Below are 20,700 nucleotides of genomic sequence, written 5' to 3' on the forward strand. Positions count from 1 at the left end.
AGATATCTATATAATGTTGACTTTCATAGTAAGAATTTCCCTAGACCTAAGCAGGACACTAGGAATTCATATTCCCAATGCTTTTTCATTTAAAAATTATCTTAGTAACCCTGTGCAAGTTATCTAACTCTCTGTGCCTAAATTTCCTCATCTATAAAATGAGGATGATAATATGTATTTCCCTCATAGCAGGGGTAAACTGAGAGAATACATCAAAGTTTTAGACCTGTGCCTGGAACAGATAATTATTGTCACATGCTTCTACCACCATAAGAACAATTTTATTTTATTTATTCACAGAAAACTTGACTCTTTTTCCTAACATTTGGACAGTTTAAGTGGCTAAGTTAGACTGGGTTTAACCTCTACCTATAAAAGCATGGTTGTTGGTAGTAGGCAAGACATACAAGAGATAAAAATGATAAGAATTATTGCAAATATTCCCTGAAGACACACCTCAGGCCCTGGATAGAACAAAGCAATTGGGAGTACTGAAGAGACTAATCAGTTTCAAAATGAGAATATTTTATGGGTAAGTAAGTCTCTATTCAGCCCTCTGGCCATCATTATGGATTATTTGTGAAAGTAGAAGATGGTAATGATCAGTCAGAGAGCATCACCAGGCTCTTAACAAGCAGAAAGTGGCTGATGTACAAAATATATCATGATTCTAGGGGTGTCTGGGTGGCTAAGTCAGTTGAGCATCTGACTCTTGATTTCGGCTCAGGTGATGATCACAGGGTCATGGGATTGACACCTGTGTTGTGCTTTGTGCTGTGCATGGAGCCTATTTAAGATTCTCTCTCTCTCTCTCTCTCTCTCTCTCTCTCTCTCTCTCTCTTTGTCTCTCTCCAATATCCTCTCCCTAAAACTAAAAAAAAAAAAAATTACCAATGGTTCTTAACTTATTGTATACAATGGGTCCTTTTTCTCCCCCCAGTGGATCCCTTTTTAAACAAATATTTTGTAGCACTCTCTTTATCATGCAAAAGTTAAATTTATAGTTTATATAACCTATCTACACAATAATAAAAATCAATCAACATATTTAATGTAATATAAAGGAGGAATGAAAGGAAAACAATTCACAAACTAGTATGTACTTCAATATGTAAATGTTCCATAACTTTAATTACTGCAATATGTAATAAAATGTACAGTTGTTTGCACCTATATGTATAATCACTGTGAATGTTGTAACTATAAATATGGACTGATGAAACATGTTTTAATGCCATATTAAGGATTACAACTAGTATTGTCATTGTGAATTTCAGCAATGGTGAACACTCTTAGCAAAGTCTTCCCTCAGTAATTGCTTTGTTGGAAAATTCAGTGTATGTTAAATTTGTCAGAAATAAATTTTTCAACATATAAAATGAAGTCAGGTCTAATATTAGACTGGGAAACCATCTGGCATGTTATAAGGTATTATGGAATGCAGGACAATTTTTGGTTTTGCAGAACATCTAACAGCCCTGTTCTACCCAATGAATACCAGTGTCATCTACTGATCAATGTAACTAACAACACTAATTCTCCCCCTCCCCTGCATATTTCCAAAACATCCCCTAGAGGGTAGTACTATCTTCATGGAAAACCACTGATTTATATCCTGCAGATTTCAACCACACATGCTGTTAGGGGAGTAGAAATCAGACAGACAAGAAATGTTCTCAGCAGACAATAGTGCCAAAAAACACAAGTACATTAAATGGATTAAAGGATCTCCATTTATCCTCACTGCCAAGAAGAAACAATAAGGAACTCCCCGCTTTGTACCTAGATGTCATCTTGGAGTGGTTTCTGGAATGGCAATTAATATCTAAGAAACCAGGACTTTTTACCTAAAGAAAATGACCTAATAATGTGGCTTAAATTATTACATAAGACTAAAATTTCACCCCCATTTCCCATTAGGTGAGGACTTTGATGTTCCAGACATTTTAGCTCTACCCAAGAAATAATTAATCATCAGTAGTGTGAAATGCTTTAGGAAATAACACAAAGGCTAATTAATTGTAATACAGAGGATTCTTGCTAACTTAGGGAGAACAATTTTCATGAAGTTATGTGTTGCCATAGGAGATGTGCTTAGGAGGTGAGGGTATGGAGTCAAGGAAGCCCAGCTATGAAAAGGAAGAAAAAAAAAGTGTTTTCTCTTGCTAATCTGTCTTTTGACGGTTTAATTTGCAGTTCCCAAATACTGAACATAAGAGGGTGGAGAATAAATATTTTCCTACCCTGACAATAGCTATGCCAGCTAGAGGAAGCTGAGAAGCAAAGAGGATTTTTGTTTTGTTTTGTTTTTGAAGACGGAAGAAGCTTTAAAAGGCTTACATGCTAAGGGGAAAGTGTCAATATACAGGATATTGTTGAGATAATGGAGAATGGAGCTGATCAATGAGAGTGCATTCCTTGGATACACAGCAGGATGAAATAGTAACCCATGGTAAAGGAATTTCTTTTGAATTACGGGAGGAAGCAGCCATGGGAGTAGAACCGAAGCATCTGGGGATTTGAAATCAATTGAAGGGAAAAGCTTGGGAGTTCTTAAGTTTTACCCAACATATGTAATAATTACATTTGAATTATATTCTGAGTAGGCCTTCAGGGGTTATTAACTTATTAACTAGTTTCAATTAATCCTTACTTAATATTTTATTGAACTTTTAAATAAAGTTTAATATGTTTATGTAAAATTGTATAAATCATAAGATTATAGTTCAATAAGTGTTCATCATTCAGTAAATGAGTAAACCCCTATGATCACATCCAAGTCAAGAGGCAGAATGTTACCAGCACCCCCAGAAACTCCCTCTTACCCTCTTCCAGTCACAATTTCCCTCAGGGGAAACTGCTAATCTGACTTCTAGTTTTGGATATTTTTGAACTTAATGACAGATATGGAATCTTACAATATATACACTTTTTAAAAATCTGACTTCTTGTGCTCAACATATTTTTAAGATTTATTGTATGTGATTATAGTTTTTTATTCTCATTGCTGCATAGTATTCCATTGTGTATATATACCCCCAAGTGTATTTATCCATTCCAGTCTCGATTGGCATTTGGGTAGTTTCTAGTCTGAAATAATAATGCCACTATGAACATTTGTGGTCTTATTTTTTTGTTTATACACTTACACATTTCTGTTGGGTATACACTTAAGAATAAAAATCTAAAGTAAGTTTGGTATTTTTAACTGCCAAAATTTATTGGTCCATTTTACTAGCATGGAGAAACAGTGACATCTGGTGCATGAAATAATGAATTTCAAGTCTTCGTGTATATTTAAAAATTTTTAAGGAATCTGTTCTTATAGGTAGTATGAAATCTTATAAGAATTCATATGAACTGTGAGCTTATAGTTCCTGTTTCTAATATTTAAATTAACCTAAAATTTATTTACTTTGGACACTTAAAAAATTCGAGAATAAAATTCTTAAACTCTTTTAAATAATCAGTAAAACCAAGTAAGTAAAAAGATAATTCGATTTTTGAAGAAATGTTATTTTGATATGTATAGTATCAATGTATCAATATGATAGTTTTTAATGCAAATTGCTACCCTTAAAGTTGCCACACAGTGAAAGATTTTCAGGGTTTGTGAAGTACAAAATTTCTTATCTAACCTAAGCCACTGAAACCTGAAAAAAATGCACACAAATAATATGCTTCTAAAGGTAATAAAAAAGTAAAACTAATTTATATATTGGAATTCTGTAGAATTCAGTTAAGGGAGTTCTCTGTCCTTGAGTAACTTTTCTACTTCTGCTGAAGAAGATATTTTTTATTACATTATATGATTAGGATACATACACATGCATACCACTTTATTTTTATGTTTGTATGTGATTTTGCTATCACACAATACAGGTAGAGGGGTTAGGTATGTCATTTAAGGCATTATTTTGATTGATTTCTACAGTTCTAGAAGGATGATACAGGTTTCTTTCTTGACACTGTGAAGCTCATGGGCAGGATTATCACACTGAAACTTAATGCTTTTCAACATTTATTCCACAAATGTTTATCACAACCTTTTATCCGCTGAGCATATTAGCTAGTGGAGTCCTAGACGAAGCTCTCTTCTCCCACCTGCCCCCTTTAACTCCTTCCTTTCTTCTTCCTTCTCTATTTCTTTCCTCTATTTCTTTTTAATATGAGAAAAACATGAGTAAAGTTAAATTCTGAGAAAAATCTTGATCACTGTCGAGATACTGAAGATACAGGAGAGAGATGGCATGATTAATGTAGGAAAGCAAAGATGAAGGTCATAAACTTTAGTTAGGAGAAAGAATTGTTTTCTAATTGTGTCAGGAGGAAGGAAAAAAGAAAGGGGGAATGTAAAATAAAAAATAGAGTGACAGGAAGTTGAGAAAAATCTAGCTGTTGTTTTCTATCAGGTAATGATTGAGATCGTGTTCTAAAAGTAGCATTAGAAGAGATACCCTGGCAGTATGAAGAAAGAAAACAAAGGTTGTGGTAGTAATTGTTAACGATTGAAGGAAGTGGACGTAACTAGAGGAAATATACAGGATTCCTGAGTAACACTGAAAGCCCAGCTGAGGGAAAAATCTTGAATTTGTAATGGGGCCAATGATCAGCAGTGCTCATCAAGCAATACTTAGGAAGAAGGAGGACAGGTGAATTGACCTGGGTTGAGTGTTTTAAAGAATATATGTACTAGAAGACAAATGGGCCAGAGAGGTGAGGTCTACAGGATGATTATGGAAATATTTCATGGAGTTGATGTGGATTTCAAAATAATTTTACAGGTAGATTATAGACAGATTTTGACGTACAGAGACAATGTTGATGGTTCTTAAGTACTTGGAAATTAAATGAAGAAAAAGTATTATGGCAATAATGAAGTAAGAAAGTTGAAAGGATGAGAGAGGTTAAGGTCAGAAAAAATTGTGAATTTATGACTTTATGAAGCATTGGCAGCATTTGCAACAATAAGTGATGCAGGAGAGTGTGGCAAAAGTGAAGTGGGGATGGAAGTCACAAGAAGTGAGAAAGTCAATAAAATGACAAAGATGTTAGATAGACATTGATTGATAACCAGAATAATTGCAGAACTTCAGAAAGTCTGAGTGATTTTACAAAGCCTTTAATAAATGAGGGACAGTGATCAGGATGTGAGGAGATGAGAGTAGTATTGGTAAGGATCAAAAATAAGTCATTGGAAGACATTAATAATTTTTAATAGAAGAAAATTATCTGATTAATAAGCCTATAAAACAATGTCCAGCTTTACAATTAATAAAATAACTGTAAATTAGAAAAATGGGAAACCATTTATTTTGCATATGAAATTAGCAGAGATTTAAAAAATCATTGTCAAAAAAAATTTGTCAAGGATGTAATGAAATAGATAATTTAATAATACGAGTGCAAACTATTAAAAAATGGAAAACTATTTAACAATATTTATTAAATTGATCCCAAAAACTTTTGATGAAGCACTTCCAATTCTGGAAAACTATTATAAAGGGATTGTACAAAACCACTGCAGTGCTACTTAAAATAATCAAAACTGAAAAGCATCTGAGTATTTAACAAAGGAGGAAATGCTTTTCATACAATGGTAAGTGGAAAAGTATCTTAACAATGTTTTATATGTAATATGATCAAATTGTTTAAAAGCAAAACCAGTGCATATGTAAAAAGACTGGAAGAAAATATCTAAACAAAAATGAAAATGAATGATTTTATCTTCATTTAAAAATATTTTCTTTTGTGTTTTTCAAGATTTCTCTAATTAGTATTTTATTAAACTATACTGGAAATATAAGACCAAGTTTATTAACACTAAAACTAACCACCAAGAGGACCACCACCAACAAAAATTCTAATGGGCTTAGGCTGCCTGGGTGCCTCAGTCACTTATAAGCATACAACTTTGGCTCAGGTCATGATCTCATGGCTCCTGAGTTCGAGCCTGGCATCAGGCTCTGTGCTGATAGCTCAGAGCCTAGAGCTTGTTTCAGATTCTGTGTCTCTGTCTCTCTGCCCCTCCCCCACTTGCATCCTGTCTCTGTCTCTCAAAAATTAATAAACATTAAAAACAAACTTAAAAAAATTCTAATGGGCTAAAAATATAAAAGAAAATTAAGATAAATGTAAAACATACATACAAATAAAATAAGGAAATAATCTAAATTTACATGCTGATGGTATTTAAAGTAGAATTTGATACATTGACTCTCAAGTTTTTCTTGAAGAGTAAATTAAACAGGAAAATATATATTGTAAAGTTTAATTTGATAAAGCCTATAAGTATCTATAAAAATTTTAAATATTTAGGCCATTGACACAGGAATTCCACTTCTGAGACTTTAACCTATAAAATTGTTAGAACAAATGCAAAAGGTACATTTGTAATTCTATTTATCATCACTTTATTTCTAATATAAAATCCTATAGCTACTTAAATGTCTTTCTATGAAAAGTCTTTAAAATAAATGGAGCAATGTTTGTGTTAGGGAATGCTATGCAGGCCCTAAAAAGAATGAGATGTGGTATGCGACATTGATGCAAAATATCTCTAAGACATATTCCAGGTAAAAATAAATAAATGTTAGGGTTCTGGATTCTAGTAACAGTCTTCCTGCTGACAACAATTATAAATTGAAATTTGAAAAAGATTTCTCAAAGGCAACTGAAATCATACAGAAACTGGAGGGAGTTTGAACTTTGGAGAAGGGGACCCCAGATAGATTGACATATATTTCTCTGTGAATTTCCTTATTCTGAATTCTGAAAATTCGAGCTGCATTTGTCTCAGACCTATCTCCTCAATTCAGTGAGAGTATTGGACTCTTTTTGGGTTTGCCTTCCCTGCATCAAAATCTGGCAATAATTTCCAGTCATATAGCCAAAGCAATGTTTCCTTTCCTTTCTTTTTAAAATAAGCACAGTTTTATATTTGTTTTTTAACTTTTTTTAAAGTTTATTTCTTTATTGAGAGAGAGAGAGAGAGAGAGAAGGAGAAAGAAAGGCAGAGAGAGACAGAGAGAGAGAGAGAATCTCAAGCAGGCTCTGTGCTTTCAGCTCAGAGCCCCACACGGGGCTTGATCCCATGGGCTTGAAATCATGACCTGGGCTGAAATCAAGAGTCAGAGGCTTAACTGACTGAGCCACCCAGGCACCCCTCTTTCCTTTTCTTAGGGATCACAGTCCTCTGCTACCTACACTCCCTTATCTGAAAATACTTGTTTTCCATATTTTTTCATTTTCTAGTTGACAGCAAGATGCAATTCTGGACCATCTTATTCCCTCATGACTGTAAATGGAAGTTCCACCTAGCATTTTAGATCCAGCAAAAATATCTTTTGAAAAGGAAAGAAAAAATAATATACTTTCAGAGAAATGGAAGCTAAGAGAACATGTTGCCAGCAGAATATGCCATTGTACAAGAAATGCTAAGGGAATGTCTTCAGGTTGAGAAAATTGATACCAGATGGGAATTCAGATAAAATAGGTAAATATAAAATGTTATCTTTTATTCATTTTCATAAGTTCTTTAAGTCATAGACCATGTATACTGTGGGGTTTATAACACATTTAGAAGTAAATATATGACAAAATATTGCAAAAGATAGGAGGGTATCAATGGAATTTTACCATTGTTTCTTACCTAATCTGTGAAGTTGCACAATCATACCTCAAGAAGGCTTTAATTAATTAAGAATGAATATTGTATCCTCCAGAGGAAACATGGCAAAATGAAAAACCAAAGTAAACAAACAAACAAAAAACATCCACAAGGCTGTATTAGCTAAATAGCCAATAGAAAAGATAATATGGGATATTAAGATTTTATTAACCCAAAGAAAGAAAGGAAGAACAAGAAAACAGAGCAAACAGAGAATAAATACCATGATGAAGACAGTCTTAATTACAGCAATGATTTGAATTCAAATTTATCAGCCTGTATACAAAAGTGAACCCCAACTATTTTCTGTCTACAAGAGATCCACTGGATATATAATGATAAAGATAGAACACAAGAAATGGAAAAGATACACCAGGCAAACACTAACAGTATGAAGGCTGGTATGCTATAACAACACCAGACAACACTGACTTCAAGACAAGGAGCATTATCAGATGTAAAATGTGTCATTTTATAATCACAAAAGAGTCAATTCATTGAGAAGACATAACAATCTTAAAGTGAATACATTTAATAATAATATTTTAAAATACACCGAGCAAGGGGCGCCTGGCTGGCTCAGTCAGTAAAGCATGTGACTATTGATCTCTGGGTTGTGAGCTTGTGCCCCATGCAAGGTGTAGAAATTACTTAAAAATAAAATCTTTAAAAAAAAAGTACAGGGGCGCCTGGGTGGCTCAGTTGGTTAAGCGTCTGACTTTGGCTCAGGTCATGATCTCACGGTTCGTGAGTTCGAGCCCCGCATCGGGCTCTGTGCTGACAGCTCAGAGCCTGGAGCCTGTTTCGGATTCTGTGTCTCCCTTTCTCTCTCTTACCCTCCCCCGTTCATGCTCTGTCTCTCTCTGTCTCAAAAGTAAATAAACGTTAAAAAAAAAAAAAAAAACTACACCAAGCAAAAAATGGACAGAATTAAAGGGGGAAATAGATAAATTCCCAAAGTTACAGATTTTAATACTTCTCTCAGTAATTGATAGAATAAGTAGACCAAATATCAATATAGATCGTCATAGAAGATTTGAATAACACTATCAATCAACTTGGCATAACTGACATTTACAGAACACTATATCCAGTAACTACAGAAAATACATTCCTCTGAAGAGCACCTGGAACATGCACTAAGATAAATCATGTTGAGTCATAAAACAAATCTTAACAAATTTCAAAGTCTTGACATCACGTTCCCTGTCCACAACCAAATTAAATTTTAAAAAGTAGTAGAACAATATGTACAGTGTAATCCTATTTATGTTAAACAATATTGATCACACAAATCAATATACTATAAATCTACAAAATATGCATATACATGTATTAAAAAAACCTGGCAGAATATAGATCAAAGATCACTTCTTAGGAGAATGAGAATGGAAAAGGGATTGAAGAAGAGCATCCAAGCTTTATTTATACGCATTTCTTTACTGTTGGATTACTTTTATCCGTATGTCACTTGTGTATTTAATATTGATAAAAATAAGTCTTAGAATAAATAATATTTCTGAACAAACCATAAAAGTTTTGAACTAGAGGAATAGTGAAAAAGAACCTGCCCTACACTACTAAAAGGTTTTAAATACTTATGGTACCTTAGGTACAGTTATGGGAAGCAACAAGGCGCTAAGTAGAATAGAGTCCTGTAACAGACTTACTACATACGAGAATTTAGTAGATAATAGAGACGCCACTTAAATTTGCTGGGCAAAGGATGTAATCTTTAATAAGTGGTGTCAGAAAAATTGGCTAAATGCTTGGGGGGGAAATTAAACACTATTATTATAGTCATTAGTACTGTCCTTCACATACTTTTAGCTCTCTATTTTGGGTAGAAAATAAGACTATACTTCATCATTACCTTTGAAGCCAGATGTGCCTAGTGATTTGTTTTGGCCAATGAGATGTAAGCATAAGTAGCAGGTGTCATTTCCAGGTGGAAGTAATGTGTATCTGTTCTAGGCAGTGGATGTGCAATTCACCATTTCCTCTCCTGCTATTGCAGTGATAACTGAAATGCATCTTGAGATAACACCTCCGTAAGGCTGGCTTTCTGAGTGCCATATAAGCAGTACACCCCCTACCTGCCTGCACTGGATAGGATACACAAGGGAAAAGTAAATTTTTATTGTGTTAAGTAACTAGATTTTGGTGAGTTTGCCACCACAGCATAAACTGATTAAAATAAAAATTGTTATCTAGAATTTTAGAGAATTTTATTTTTTTAATTTTACTTAATTTAATTTAATTTAATTTAATTTTATTTTATTTTATTTTATTTTATTTTATTTTAAAGTAGGCTTCACACCAAGTGCAAAGCCCAACACGGGGCTTGAACTCAGTACCCTGAGATCAAGACCTGAGCTGAAATCGAGTCGGACCCTTAACTCACTGAGCTCACATCCTGGCAGCCCTAGAGATATTTTTTTTTAATTTTTAATTTTCAGAATGTTTATTTATTTATTTTGAGAGACAGAGAAAGTGCATGCGAGTCGGGAGTGGGGCAGAGAGAGAGAGGGAGAGAGAGAATTCCAAGCAAGCTCTGTGCTGTTAGCACAGAACCCAACACTGGCCTCTATCTCATGAACGGTGAGGTCCTGACCTGAGCTGAGCAGAAGCCAAGAGTTGGACGCTTAACTGACTGAGCTATCCAGGCGCCCTGCCCTGGAGATACTTTAATAAAAACTCAAACTTCTTGCGTTAGCATTGAGGCTGGAAAGCAGGTGGGAAGAAAATTATTACTGGAGTTGGAATACTTCCCATGTTCTGCAGTAGCAAAACTTATCATAAAACTGTTGCTCACAAGGATGTGGATGATTGATTATATATCTAATGAACTTTTTGTCCCGGGGGAAAAGACTAGAAAACAGAATGATAGTAGCAAGCGTTGGTTGACATAACCTGAGTCTGGCAAAATATTACAAGAAAGTTGCTTCAGATAGAAATTGCCACTTTGCAAGCAGAAATGAAGGGGTATAATGGAATCTAGGAATTTATAGATTTGTAGAGATAGAAAAGGTGATGGCTTCTCAATCTCAAACAATATAAAAATGAAAAGTAATTTAAACTATATGAGCAGCTTAAAACTCAGCCTTGGTTTATTTATAATTGCCAAAAACTGGAAATCATTCAAACACCTCTCAACTATAGAATGAAGAACTCCCACAACTTAAGAGTACACTGTAGTGTATTGATTCAGTAGAATACTACTTAAAAGACACAAATGACTGATACATGCTACCACATGGATGGATCCCAAATGCATTATGCTAAATGAAAGAAGTTAGGTTACATGACATATATACAAAAGCAAAACTACAGGGACAGAAAACAGATTGGTGATTGCCCTAATCTGAGGATGAGGGAAAGACCCAGAGGATTTTGTGGGGTTTTTTGAACCTTATTTTTATTATGGTGGTAGTTTCATGACTGTATACACTTGTTAAAATGATAGGGAAAAATCTGTTATAAGATGGCCGACAGGACTGATAGGGGAATTCCAGTCCCTGCCCAAAGACTTTCTGGGTTTTTCTTCCCACCCCGCTTGCGGAGCTCATAAAGACTATAAATTGCCCCCGCTGCTTATGCTCAGGACTCAGACCTCTGGAGAATGATCTCTGAGCCCACCTGTAAAATAAACCTGCTGCCTCCCAAGATCTCCAAGTGCTGCTTGGTTCTTCTGCCAGGTGATCCAGTCCAGTTTCTTGAACAAAAGCTCACAAAGTTGTACTCTAAAAAGGGTAGAACATGTTTGTAAGCCCAAGAGGAACCTGTTTTAATCATTAAAAATCCCAGCATGAGTAGAGGACATTTAAAGATGCAAGAAATTAGCCTTGCCAAAGACACTTTGCAATAGCCATTTATTAAGTACCTATGAGGTGCCAACTAGAACCACTCTACTGAGCACACTTACACAGAGAAGTAACTGTATCTCCAATCCTTATAGCTTCCTATGGGAGAAGCATTGTTATTCCCATTTTAAGAAAACTGAGGGTCAGAGAGATTAAATAACTTGCACAGGTTGCTTAGATAGTAAGTAATAGTCCCAGGCAGAGCTGTCTGTTAAGCTCTAGCAGCTTCCTCTCTATAATGTGGAAAATAGAATGAATGATGTTAGAGATTTTCAGGTAGGAAAAAGGAAGGAAGCTGAGGAAATTATAATCAGGGTATGTTATCACAGCAACATTGTAAAATCTGGACATCTGTTGGCAGTGAGGGGATTAATGGGGTAAAGTTGAAGCCTTGAGTAGAGTGGGGAAAACTGAAGGAGGTTGTGATGATTTTGACATTGTTCATTCTACTCTTTGTCCCTGTACCATAAGGAGGAGATACATTCCATTCTTCGTTACATTAGCAGAAAGAAATCCTGAGGCAGGATACAAGAGACCCACAATAGTATTCACTGAGTGCAGATTATCATAAGAATGTGCGACTTGAGAGCCTCTTATTTTGCAAGGACCAATTCTTATCCATTCCCCAAGCCCCATTCATTTCTGTCTTCTGTTTATAAAAAATATGTCATTGAAATTATAGTATATTCCTGAGGGTGTGAGAGAAACTTTCAAGTATAAAAAAGAATCATAACTTATAGATGACTGTCCTACGAATCTCTGATGGGTTGATTAACCTTGATTTCTCCCAAATTCTTTAGGATCTCAAAAAATAACTGGAAAAGATGAAGTGTAAGATCATAACTGCAAACCCACATCTTTACTGTTAATGAAACCTAGGCTGGTTTCAGAGAGATCACTGATAAGGGAGCATAAGGCAAGCTGACAGGCCACAAACGCCACCACCCCCACTCCCAACCAGGGGGGATATGTGTGATATTCCTCAGGCACTCCTGGCTGCCCAAGCACAAAGGAAAGTGAAAAAACAAATGGTTAACTGATAGAGATCATAGTCCTGCAGGACCTAAATCTCCATCATCCCTCCATAGTGAGGTGGGAAACAAAGGAAGGAGGAAATGGCAGATAGAACTAAATTTACTTATAGCTTGCAGCCCATTGACAAATACCTGAGGCTGGCAGAGTAAAATGTTTCTCCAGGAACTCCCTACAGTCTTAATGTTAATAAGGGAAAAACAACCTCAGCTTGACACTAGCAAGGCCTCCAGTATCCTGTGAGTCTTCTTTAGCATATGAACATCTCACTGGAAACTTCCCCTGGACTTTACCTCCCCCAACACCATAGTATAAAACGAGTCTCTCCTCTTGGTCACAGGCAGCTCTTTCTGCCAGTGGGTCCTGTCCCCGTGCTTTAATAAAATCACCTTTTTGCACCAAAGACATCTTCAAGAATTCTTTCTTGGTCGTCGGCTCTGGACCCCACAAACCTGACTATCACCCCAAAAAACCTCATCAATCACTACATGAAATTGTAAATTTCATGTCAGTTTCCTTTTCTAAAGGTACATATCATGAAGCCTTGGGTATTTTCATGGTGGATATGATGGATGACATTTAATGTTGAAAGCATTAGGAAAACTTTCATAAAATAAGATCAAGTTGATTCAAATAGTGTTAAAACGGAAGCAGCCTTAGAAATCATATAGTTCAATTTCTTCATTTTGCCTGTGAGTAAAATAGTCTGGATGAAGCAATTTTCTCTAAACTCACAAGAATTTGTTAACCAATCATAGCATAACTTTTAAAAAATTTTTGTTACATGTACACATTCTTTTTTGAATCCTTCTTATATTGCACCCACAGGGTGACAGAACTAAGGATTTAAAAATTAAAAGAAAGTGTTTCTGAATAGTAATGGATGAAGGTACTTTAAAATATTACTGCATGTATAGAGGAGGTAAAATAAATTGTCCTCTACCCTTCTAGGTTCTTGGCTAAGAAAGTTCTTCCTCCCCCTCCCCCAACACAAATGAAAAGTAAAGTAATAAGATAAACAAACAGAGCTTTAATAACATGAATACTGCTGAATACACAAGAGATAGCCAGGAAAACTGAGTAACTCCCTGAAATGGCCCACATCACCACCTTAAATATCCTCTCCAGCTAAAGACAAAAGAAAGATGTTGGGTTAGGGGGTAGGGAGTCAGAAAATAAAGTTAAGGTTGTTATGCAAATTTAAGTTGTTGTCTTCCCCACTGCTAAGAGTTTTAGATTTGTTCATCCTTTTCCTGGCACTGAGAGGGAGACATTTTTACAAACAGATTTCCCTTATAAATGTAAATGTCTCTTACAAAAGGGTAACTTCTACTCAGTTTTCTCCTATGTCTGCTGTTTCTTAAAAATAACCAACTCAATGGGGCACTTGGGTGGCTCAGTCGGTTGAGCTTCTGACTTCAGCTCAGGTCAGGTCATGATCTCACGGTCCTTGAGTTCAAGCCCCGTGTCGGGCTCTCTGCTGAGAGCTCAGAGCCTGGAGCCTGCTTCGGATTCTATGTCTCCCTCTCTCTCTGCCCCTCCCCTGCTCATGCTCTGTCTCTCTCTCTGTCAAAAATAAATAAACATTAAAAAAAAATAACCAACTCAAGATAATCCTTATGCCAAAGAGAATATTTTTGGGAGGGGGGGATTATGCTCCTTTTCATATGCATTATATTTTTTTGTCCAGTTTTGTGGTGGCATATGATATTGGAAAGAATGTTGAGTTAGCAGTAAGAAAACAAGAGCTCTAATCCTGCTCACTCTCTTCAGGACTCAGTTTCCTCATTTTATGTCCCTGGTGATCCTAGAAAATAAAAATCCTATATGTTTTTAAAAAATACATTAAAATAAATGAGATTTTAAGTGGATAAATAGAAGCCTTTCTTATAAGTTGGATGATTTAAAGAACTTGAAAATTATGAAATACGTGTCCTGGAATATGTTTATGAAGAAAACAAACAACCATCAGTCTGGAATGGCATTGAGATATCTGGAGAAAAATGGATAAATCTGAGTCTCTAGAGATTTCTTCTAGATCTATAGTGTTATGATTATGTCACCAGGGTAGTAGACAAAATAAAGCTTAACACATGAATTCTCATCATTGTAGAGTTTATCTACAGGTTCATGAAATTTTACTGCATTGCCATTGGTTCACACATGTGCCATAGCATCCCAGAGGTGGTATCTAGGCTGTAAATAGATGGTCTTTTGAACTTTTATAAGAAAACAATTTATGTAGAGCAGCCACTGAGTAGCTGATGTTGAGTCTTTACTGTGTGACACCCGGCATACTTGTTAGAAGCAGAGTCCTAAAATCATATTTAAAAGTTTTCAGACAGAGACATCTTCATCTTATCAAATGAAAAAAAAAAAACCACCTTTAGAAGTAAAAGATTTTTCCTTTACACAGGAATGATAATGACAACACCACTGCTCTTTTACAGTCTCTCTGGGAGTTTTTCTCACCACAGCAGTTATAAGAGAATGAAGGCTTCATGCCTTGGGAAGGCTGCATTTTTATGTCTGGAGCTCTTCCATTAGGTCACACTGTTAACGGCACAGTTCTTTCCTAAGGGAGACCTTCCCTGCTTCATAGCAGCCCCATTTATTCTGCCTGCAGCTTCCCTGTTCCCTTGTACTCCATGCAGACCAACCTTATTAAAACAGGGTGAAAACGATTCTTATGGAAAGTGCATCACTGTTGGCTTAACCAGCTATTATAAATACAAAAAATACAGTTTGAGTTTTGGAAAAAAAAGAAAATACCGTACAAGTTGTGTCTGGACATTTCCAGGACATAAAAACAAAAGAAGACTGCTGGCTTCTACACAGCATATATGTTTGGCTTTCTTTTTCCATGGTGCAAAGGAAAAGTACAAAAAGATGATGCCACACTTCCTAGATGATATGGAGGGAAAAACTCAATGTATCAACTTCATTCTCATGTACCCATTTAGTCAACAATGTCAGGATCCTCCCACAGAAGAAAGAGGGACGAGAAAATAAGATGATTCTGTACTCTTTTTAATTTTCAATTACTCACACTTTTTCTTTTCTTCTTTTTTAGTTGTTGAGGATCCCAAGGTATAAAATACCATCTTGACTTCTTCAGGGGAATGTCAAATGGAGTCTCCCTTAACAGAATGCTAACTCTTTCTCCTTGTATGTAGCTCAGTGATGTAATTCCATCTGACCTTTCCCTTCTTTTTTCTGTTTAACATCTGGGCTCTTTATGAAAGCCTAGAGCAGACTCACAGATATTAAACTTAAAAGCTATGTATATATTCCTTATTATCGAGAAAACAACTTCCTGGATTAAAAAATATGGTGGAGGCCCTTTATTGATACGTGAAGATGGCAACTTGAACATGTGTCCCAAATCCAAATCAGTAGTATACAACTTTTCTTGAGCCAAACAACTGTTGGACCAACTGACTGGGGGCCTGCTGAGTATGAGCCAGGTCTTATCTCCTCCAGGACAGATGAAAGGAAATGGAAGACCTTTTGACCTTTGTTTTATGATGCCTCTGAAGACCAATCATGGAGAGAGCTGAAATGATGATCAAAATTATTTAAATTCTGGAGAGAGTTTGCCCTGTAGAAACTCACAAAATCCAGGAAGATTTGCCCAGGGGGAAAGATGAAGTTTCCTGGGAAAACCAGTTGGCTTCCAGCAGGGAAGTCAAGCAGATGGTGTGGGTTTTTTGTAACACTAAGGCTTGCAAAATGCTGGCTTTTGCACAGAAGGACGCTGCAAGCAAAATGAAGTTTTTTGTGATGTTTCCATTTGCAACTGACAGACTGCTGGCTGGTACATGCTAATCTCTTGATATATATACTATGATCCTTGATCCCAGCAACAATGGCATCACTTGGTTGTTTAATAACAATACATAATCTCAGGCCTCAACCCAGATCTACTGAATCAGACCAGGATTTGAACAAGATTCCCAGATGACCTATAGACACATTAAAGTCGAGAAGTCTACAGACGCAGAGACAGCTGTATCTCCTCTCACCTATGGTATTATCATCATTAAGTTAGATTAGCAACTATACCCAAATCTTACTGAGAAAACTAAAACTCAACCAATCATGGTTCTTAGCCAAGTAGTGCTGGAGGGGACTAATGAGTACTTCAGGAGATAAATAATGTTCTCTCTCTCTCTCTCCTCAGCAGAGAGACTTTGTGTTTGAACTAAAAAGTTAATGATAATTTTAAAGAGAAAATGGTCACTGATAACACTTGAATAAGTGATCCTGAAGATTAAATAAAATAACATCTTAAAACAAAACAAAATAAACAGATAAAAATGTAAATAATAAAGGAAATCATAAAAGATAAAAATTCAAGAATCCTAAAATTCAAGTACTATGGATTCTAGAAAAAGAAAAAACAATAGACAGAAAAAGAGAAATTATTTAATTGAAGAAAATGTCCTATTCTGAAGCTAGTTGGTAGTCTGTAGATTGAAGGGGTTTAGCAAATTCCACACAGGATTGCGGGGGAAAGAGAGATCAGACATTTCATAATAAAATCCCTGAATTCTGAGAATAAAGAGCATTACACACTACCAATGGAAAGAAAAAAATTGCTTACCAAATGAAACAAATCAAATTGGCATTAAACTTCTCATCAGTAGAAAGCTGGTGGCGTGACCACCGTAGACAACTACAAGTACAGTATGCAATTTAGCCTAGATTGCTAGATTGCGAATAGTACCGAACCATCTCAGTAGAAAGTAGGGATTGGCTGGTCAGGGATGTGTGGTGGGAAGTAAAGGCATGCTAAGTTCTCATCTTTTTTTTTTTTTTTTAATTTTTTTTAACGTTTATTTATTATTGAGAGACAGAGAGAGACAGAGCATGAGCAGGGGAGGGGCAGAGAGAGGGGAGACACAGAATCTGAAGCAGGCTCCAGGCTTCCAGCTGTCAGCTGTCAGCACAGAGCCCAACTTGGGGTTCGAACCCACAAACTGTGAGATCATGACCTGAGCCGAAGTCAGAGGCTTAACAGATTAAGTCACCCAAGTGTCCCCTAAGTTCCCATCTTATGGGAAGGGAAGAAGAAGTAGTTGAGAATTACAGCATCTTTGTTGAGAATATTTGGTACCTTGTGTTCATATTTCGGGAGAGATATATGTTTGATTATGGATGTCTCTAAAAATATAGTGATAGTTGGTAAATAACTATAGATAAATGAAATAAAACTTTAACTTAGAAAAAAAACAAGTAAAGAAAGAACAGTAACTAAAAAACAAAACAAAAAAAAATAAGTAGAGGACAGGGAAAAAGAGAAAATAATACACTAGGCAGGAAACAAAGTAAGATGAATAATATTAATTATATCAGTTATTGCCTAAATGTGAGTATACTGAATGTTTTGCCTTCAAGATAGAAATGGCACTAAAAAACCCCAGAAATTACAGTTAAAAAAAACCAACGAAGGTATATGTTGTTTATAACAAGCAATGATAAAGAAGGTGAAATGTGATAAAGGAATAGCTGAAAACAAAGCCAAAAAAACCCTAAAAACAAGCAAGAAGTATAATAATAATGTCAGTCAATATGGAAATTTAAGTTAAAATGATAAAAGCATATTTTAATGAATGAATATACAGTAAATCTCTATGCATCCAATAATGTTAGCAGCAAAATAAATGAAGCAAAACATTAAAAATGTAATACGGGCCCAACAAAAACAATTATAGTGGAAATTTTTAATATATATATTCTTAGAAACTTTATTAAAAATGCATGGTCATAGAAAAATTGAAGCAGATAATCAACAAACTTGATTACAAATGCATATATGTATACATACATATGTGTATATATACACACATACATAAACTTTAGATCCTTTGAAGAAAAAAATTTCGTAAGTCCAAAAAAAAACTGCAAAAACAAATCTCTCTTTGACCACAAAGGAAACTTTAACACTTTTTTTAGAGAGACAAATTTTTACCTTACATTCTATAATATAATTATAATCCAACAAAATTAGAAATAAATAATAAAAGTTTACCTTAAAACCCTAATTGCTTGGAAATCAAGGAATATATATCTTAATTCTTAGCTCAAGGATAAAACTTAATAAAACTTAACAAAAACTTAATACAAACTATCCAGAAATAAATGAAAAGTTTCAAAACCTATGGAACACTGCAAGAATATTTAAAGGAATATAGTTAGCCTTAAATGTCCTTATAGTTAAAAATATAAAGAAAGGAACTTAGCATCCAGCTCAAAGCATTTTTTTATTTTAAAAAATTTTTTATGTTTATTTAATTTTTGAGAGAGAGACAGAGTGTGAACAGGGGAGGGGCAAAGAGAGAGGGAGACAGAATCCAAAACAGGCTCCAGACTCTGAGCTGTCAACACAGAGCTGGATGCGGGGCTCAAACTCACGAACTGAGAGGTCATGACCTGAGCTGAAGTCAGATGCTTAACTGACTGAACGACCCAGGCGCCCCTCAAAGCATTTATAAAAACAGCCTCAAAATCAAAAGAAATAGGTGAAAGGAATGCTTAAAGCTATAAGTTGAATTAATGAAATGGAAAAAAAAATTATAAATAGGATAAATAAGTCCAAAATTTGATTCTTAAAAAGTAAAACAAGTAAATCCTTTAGAAGCTTGAGTAATACATTCCTGATGAAATACTTAATAGTTTTTTAAAGATTAGATAATACGAATTAGAAAGAGAAATTTGAAGACAAAATGTATAACTTAGGCTTTAGAGATAAATTTTTAGCCAAGATGGGAAACTCAAAATGTATTAAAGGAAAGGTAGGCATATTTAGCTATATATACATTAAGATACATTGCCTAGAAAAACATATCATCAACAAAGTTTATAGGCAAATTATAGATAACAAAACATAGTTGAAACACACATCATAAATAAAGTTGATGTCTATTACACAAAGAACTCATAAATTGGTAACAAGAAAACAAATGTCCCAACAGAAAAATTATAAGAATATATTTTTTTAATATATGAAATTTATTGTCAAATTGGTTTCCATACAACACCCAGTGCTCATCCCAAAAGGTGCCCTCCTCAATACCCATCACCCACCCTCCCTTCCCTCCCACCCCCCAAGAAAAATTATAAGAATATTAAAATGCAATTCACAAAGGAGGACATCATCTAGATGACTGTTAAACACTAAAAATGTGTTAAACATCCCTAGTAGTAAGGAAAATGCAAATTAAAAAACAATGAACTATGTTATTTTATATCCATCTGATGGTAAACAATAAAAATAGTGTTAAGCTTCAATGTTGGTACGATGGAATAAAGCTGTATACATTGCTGACAGAAATGTAAAGTTACAATTTTTTTGGAAATAAATATGGCAATAGACTTTAAATTTTAAAATGTATATACACCTTTGATCTAGCAATTCTACTCTTAGAAATCTGTAGAACTAAAAGAAAGCATTAATGTGTAACTATATATATATATGCAAGTATATTACAGCATACTGCTTAATGTTAAAAAACCAGAAGCAAGTGAACGTCCCTTGATATGGGTATGTTTGAATACATTTTTAAAGAGAAAACCTCTTGGGGCGCCTGGGTGACTCAGTCGGTTAAGCGTCCGACTTCGGCTCAGGTCACCATCTTGCGGTCCGTGGGTTCGAGGCCGGCTCGGGCTCTGGGCTGATGGCTCAGATCCTGGAGCCTGCTTCCGATTCTGTGTCTCCCTCTCTCTCTGCCCCTCCCCCGTTCATGCTCTGTCTCTCTCTGTCTCAAAAATAAATAAAAAGCGTTAAAAAAAATTTAGAGAGAAAACCTCATTATGGAAAAATTGAACATACATAAAAGTAGATAGCATAATACAATGAATCCCTACAAATACATAAAATCATATTTAAAAATTATCAACAATGCTTGCTTCGGCAGCACATATACTAAAAATCATCAACATTTTTTCCCAATTTTATTTTATGTATCTATCCCTTCGCTTTTTTCTTTCCTGGCATATCAAAATATATCCCAGTATTATATCATTTCACCCATAAACACTTCAAATAAGAATTCTTAAAAAAAAGTAATTACCACAACTTCATTGTATCTATGAAAATTAATAGTAGCTGTTCAATATCTAATATGCATTTGA

This window comes from Panthera tigris, chromosome C2, assembly GCF_018350195.1.
Source record: "Panthera tigris isolate Pti1 chromosome C2, P.tigris_Pti1_mat1.1, whole genome shotgun sequence".
Taxonomy (NCBI): domain Eukaryota; kingdom Metazoa; phylum Chordata; class Mammalia; order Carnivora; family Felidae; genus Panthera; species Panthera tigris.